Raw genomic sequence first — 6,652 nt, forward strand, 5'->3', positions numbered from 1 at the left:
GATGGATATATTATGAAAGGGTACGCATGCCATCAACTTTCAATGTAAATGAAAGTTGTCTTTTAAAAACGAATGCAATGTTTGTAAAATGTATCATATAGAGGTCAAGTACCTCACAATGAAATCAACTATTGTGAATCGTTTATAATGTATATGAACGGGTCCTTTCAAGATCACCCTAAAACGACCCTAACATCAAGACTCTCGGAAATTTTTTTGCCATTCGAGGTCATCAGGATGCCAAAAAAGACATTTTTCTCATTATTAATATTTTTTTGAACGTTTTCAATATATATCGTATTATTACTTTTGTGTATACATGACTTAGCATGGTGTATATAGTTTTAAGGCCTACTATTTCACTCACAATGTAATTATGTATAACTCATATAATTTTCAGTCTAATGTCACTTCATTAAACATGCTTTTTAAATCATTAATAAGCGACACCATATGGAGTACCATTTAGCGACGCATAACCTTTGGTTTCAGATTGTCCTGAAATTCTCAGGATCACCCTAAAACAGCCCAACGAGCAAGACTCTCTGAACGTGCTTTCCATTCGAGGTCGTCTAGATTTCAAAAAAGACATTTTACTCAAAAATTCACATCACTCACCAAACACCACCGACGGTTCGTGGTGCTTGGTGTTTTTCGTCTTTGGCCAAAATATTAGATCTATCGTATCTTTTGACTCGTAGCTCCGATTTAGTCACCGTTTCATTTTAAATCGTGTATTTTTTTTGATCTATCCATTGGCATACATTCGTAGACAGTTTGTCCCAAATATTTTTCGAAACGAGGCTTTGAAAGCCTTCAATTTTGCCTTTTTTGTTTAATTTTAGACACTCTTTTGACCATTTTGAATTTATATCATATTACTTCTTTTCGTATGCATGACTTAGCATGGTACATATTGTTTTAAGGCCTATTATTTCACTCACAAAGTAAGTATGTATAACGCATATAATTTTGAATTTGATGTCACTTCATTAAACACGCTTTTTATATCAATAATATGTGTAGTGACCCGAACTTTTCCATGTTTATATATATTAATTGAGATTGATACTTACATGATTAAATGTTTCCAACATGTTAAGCAATCAAACTTGTTAAGACTTGATTAATTGAAATATGTTTCATATAGACAATTGACCACCCAAGTTGATCGGTAATTCACGAACGTTAAAACTTTTAAAAACTATACGATGACATATATATGGTTATATATATAGTTAACATGTTTTTATTATATGTATGTATCTCATTAGGTATTTTAACAATGAGTTATATACATAAAAATGAGACTATTAATTTAAGAAACTCGAAAACGATATATATAACGATTATCGTTATAACAACGTCTTACTAGGTACATATGAATCATATTAAGATATTGATACACTTGGTTAATTATGTTAAATGATAAGTAAATATATTATTAAGTGTATTAACAATGAAATACATATGTAAAAATAAGACTACTAACTTAATGATTTCGAAACGAGACATATATGTAACGATTATCGTTGTAACGACATTTAACTGTATATACATCATACTAAGATATATTATATATCATAATATCATGATAATATAATAATTTAACATCTCATTTGTTATAATAAACAATGGGTTAACAACATTCAACAAGATCGTTAACCTAAAGGTTTCAAAACAACATTTACCTGTAACGACTAACGATGACTTAACGACTCAGTTAAAATGTATATACATGTAGTGTTTTAATATGTATTCATACACTTTTGAAAGACTTCAAGACACTTATCAAAATACTTCTACTTAACAAAAATGCTTACAATTACATCCTCGTTCAGTTTCATCAACAATTCTACTCGTATGCACCCGTATTCGTACTCGTACAATACACAGCTTTTAGATGTATGTACTATTGGTATATACACTCCAATGATCAGCTCTTAGCAGCCCATGTGAGTCACCTAACACATGTGGGAACCATCATTTGGCAACTAGCATGAAATATCTCATAAAATTACAAAAATATGAGTAATCATTCATGACTTATTTACATGAAAACAAAATTACATATCCTTTATATCTAATCCATACACCAACGACCAAAAACACCTACAAACACTTTCATTCTTCAATTTTCTTCATCTAATTGATCTCTCTCAAGTTCTATCTTCAAGTTCTAAGTGTTCTTCATAAATTCCAAAAGTTCTAGTTTCATAAAATCAAGAATACTTTCAAGTTTGCTAGCTCACTTCCAATCTTGTAAGGTGATCATCCAACCTCAAGAAATCTTTGTTTCTTACAGTAGGTTATCATTCTAATACAAGGTAATAATCATATTCAAACTTTGGTTCAATTTCTATAACTATAACAATCTTATTTCAAGTGATGATCTTACTTGAACTTGTTTTCGTGTCATGATTCTGCTTCAAGAACTTCGAGCCATCCAAGGATCCATTGAAGCTAGATCCATTTTTCTCTTTTCCAGTAGGTTTATCCAAGGAAATTAAGGTAGTAATGATGTTCATAACATCATTCGATTCATACATATAAATCTATCTTATTCGAAGGTTTAAACTTGTAATCACTAGAACATAGTTTAGTTAATTCTAAACTTGTTCGCAAACAAAAGTTAATTCTTCTAACTTGACTTTTAAAATCAACTAAACACATGTTCTATATCTATATGATATGCTAACTTAATGATTTAAAACCTGGAAACACGAAAAACACCGTAAAACCGGATTTACGCCGTCGTAGTAACACCGCGGGCTGTTTTGGGTTAGTTAATTAAAAACTATGATAAACTTTGATTTAAAAGTTGTTATTCTGAGAAAATGATTTTTATTATGAACATGAAACTATATCCAAAAATTATGGTTAAACTCAAAGTGGAAGTATGTTTTCTAAAATGGTCATCTAGACGTCGTTCTTTCGACTGAAATGACTACGTTTATAAAAACGACTTGTAACTTATTTTTCCGACTATAAACCTATAATTTTTCTGTTTAGATTCATAAAATAGAGTTCAATATAAAACCATTGCAATTTGATTCACTCAAAACGGATTTAAAATGAAGAAGTTATGGGTAAAACAAGATTGGATAATTTTTCTCATTTTAGCTACGTGAAAATTGGTAACAAATCTATTCCATCCATAACTTAATCAACTTGTATTGTATATTATGTAATCTTGAGATACCATAGACACGTATACAATGTTTCGACCTATCATGTCGACACATCTATATATATTTCGGAACAACCATAGACACTCTATATGTGAATGTTGGAGTTAGCTATACAGGGTTGAGGTTGATTCCAAAATATATATAGTTTGAGTTGTGATCAATACTGAGATACGTATACACTGGGTCGTGGATTGATTCAAGATAATATTTATCGAATTATTTTTTTACATCTAACTGTGGACAACTAGTTGTAGGTTACTAACGAGGACAGCTGACTTAATAAACTTAAAACATCAAAATATATTAAAAGTGTTGTAAATATATTTTGAACATACTTTGATATATATGTATATATTGTTATAGGTTCGTGAATCAACCAGTGGCCAAGTCTTACTTCCCGACGAAGTAAAAATCTGTGAAAGTGAGTTATAGTCCCACTTTTAAAATCTAATATTTTTGGGATGAGAATACATGCAGGTTTTATAAATGATTTACAAAATAGACACAAGTACGTGAAACTACATTCTATGGTTGAATTATCGAAATCGAATATGCCCCTTTTTATTAAGTCTGGTAATCTAAGAATTAGGGAACAGACACCCTAATTGACGCGAATCCTAAAGATAGATCTATTGGGCCTAACAAACCCCATCCAAAGTACCGGATGCTTTAGTACTTCGAAATTTATATCATATCCGAAGGGTGTCCCGGAATGATGGGGATATTCTTATATATGCATCTTGTTATTGTCGGTTACCAGGTGTTCACCATATGAATGATTTTTATCTCTATGTATGGGATGTGTATTGAAATATGAAATCTTGTGGTCTATTGTTACGATTTGATATATATAGGTTAAACCTATAACTCACCAACATTTTTGTTGACGTTTAAAGCATGTTTATTCTCAGGTGAATATTAAGAGCTTCCGCTGTTGCATACTAAAATAAGGACAAGATTTGGAGTCCATGTTTGTATGATATTGTGTAAAAACTGCATTCAAGAAACTGATTTCGATGTAACATATTTGTATTGTAAACCATTATGTAATGGTCGTGTGTAAACAGGATATTTTAGATTATCATTATTTGATAATCTACGTAAAGTTTTTAAACCTTTATTTATGAAATAAAGGTTATGGTTTGTTTTAAAAATGAATGCAGTCTTTGAAAAACGTCTCATATAGAGGTCAAAACCTCGCAACGAAATCAATTAATATGGAACGTTTTTAATCAATAAGAACGGGACATTTCAGTTGGTATCCGAGCGTTGGTCTTAGAGAACCAGAAAATTTGCATTAGTGTGTCTTATCGAGTTTGTTAGGATGCATTAGTGAGTCTAGACTTCGACCGTGTTTTCTTTAAAAATGATTGCTTAACATTTTTGTTGGAAACTATATATTTTTAACATATGAATATTATGTGATATATTAATCTCTTAACGTGTTTGATATTATGTGATAGATGTCTACCTCTAGAACAAGTCCCATTGACTCACCTAATAATAATGAAGAGTCAAATGTAAATTGGAATGATTTGTGGACTGATTCACAAGTTCCCGAAGAGGAACCGGAAGAAGAGTCGGAACCGGAAGAAGAATCGGAACCGGATGAAGAAATAGAACCGGTGGGGGAAATAATAAAACGGTTAAGTAAAAGAAAATCCTCAACCAACCGACCAAAGTTAATTATGGTCAATGGTGTTTCCGCCAAGGAAGCAAAATATTGGGAGGATTACCAATTCTCCGATGCATCGGATTCCGACGAGAATTCCGATGATGTTATAGAAATTACCCCAACTAAATTTAAAAAGGCAAAAGAAAATAATAAGGGAAAGGGCATAAAAATAGAGAAATCTAATTCCAACCCCGATGAACTTTATATGTATCGTCAACCCCCGAAGTCCTTAAGTTGTAACAATGACCCGGGAACCTCTAAACCACCAGGTTTTTCTAAACCAATGTGGACAACGACGGCTCGTATTAGGGGAACATCATATATCCCTAGAAACTTGGCAAAACGAACCAAAACCGAAGAAGAAGAAACGAGCGAGTCGGAATAAGATAGTTGTATTCGTGTGGTGTAATATATGTAATATAGTGTTCTTATGCTTTATGATATATGTAAAAATTGCTTGTATTAATAAGTATTTTTTTTATGAATCTAACTCTTGTCTATTTTACAGTTTAAAAACACAAAATGGATAGACAACCCAATATTTTAAGAGACCTACCCGGAGACATGATTGATGAAATCTTGTCTAGAGTCGGCCAGAATTCTTCGGCACAACTATTTAAGGCGAGATCAGTTTGTAAGACATTCGAAGAACGTTCCAAGAATGTCTTGGTTTATAAGAGACTTTCGTTTGAAAGATGGGGGATATCACATTGGGAAACCCATAAGTTACGATGTGTTTACTTTGACGCATATATTGCGGGGAACCCAAATGCTATTTTACGCAACGGGTTAAGAAATTATTTTGACTCAATATATCCGAATATTGGACTTCGTGATTTAGAAAAAGCGGCTAACATGCAACATAAAGAAGCATGTTATGCTTACGGATTAGTAATGTTCGCTTCTCACCAAAGTGAGAACAAGAACATCGGGCTACAACTATTAAACAAAACGTTTCCACAAGTGACGGAGTCGGTAATTGGGGTAAGAAATGAGGTTTTTAGATTGTTACGGGACTGTTGGACATTACGTAACCCTCGTCCCTTTGATGACGTTACAACACGCTGTCTTATCAACGGCCATAACGGTTATGTTGCACAAGACCAAGGATGGGAAGTAGTCCTAGTAAAACCAGAATGCATGACTTGTTTCTGGACGTATGAATTACGTGTCTTTATTGCCTTTGCTGAACGACTTGTGTACTAGCTAGAATTGTCTTCACAACTATCTTGTATCAAAGTTATTGTGTGCTATATTTCATGCTTTATGTAAAATAAGCGGTATTGTAAGTTTGTAAAATATTGTATAAAAGTTTGAACGCGAAATATTATTATAATCAGTTTTTCATATAGAATTGTAGTAGTTGAATTGTATATTAGCTACTAAGTATGAACTTAACGGGTAGGTACTACCCGAATTTAAACTTATAAAACGCTAATATGAAGAAAAAGCTTTTATAAATGAGTTCATATTATGCTACGAAATACTAGTAACTACTCTTAATATTCTGTATGATTAACTTGTTCCATTTAACTATTTTGAAGGAAATGGCACCGACTACTCGACACACCGTGAATATGAATGAAGAGGAATTCCGTACTTTTCTAGCTTCAAACATAGCCGCAGTACAGGCTGCGCTACATACCAACAATAACCTTGGATCTAGCAGTACAGGAAATCGTGTAGGATGCACCTACAAAGAATTCACTGCCTGCAAACCTTTGGAATTTGATGGAACCGAAGGACCGATCGGATTGAAACGGTGGACCGAGAAGGTTGAATCGGT

The sequence above is a fragment of the Rutidosis leptorrhynchoides genome, chromosome 5 (genome assembly GCF_046630445.1).
Source record: "Rutidosis leptorrhynchoides isolate AG116_Rl617_1_P2 chromosome 5, CSIRO_AGI_Rlap_v1, whole genome shotgun sequence".
Classification (NCBI taxonomy): Eukaryota; Viridiplantae; Streptophyta; class Magnoliopsida; order Asterales; family Asteraceae; genus Rutidosis; species Rutidosis leptorrhynchoides.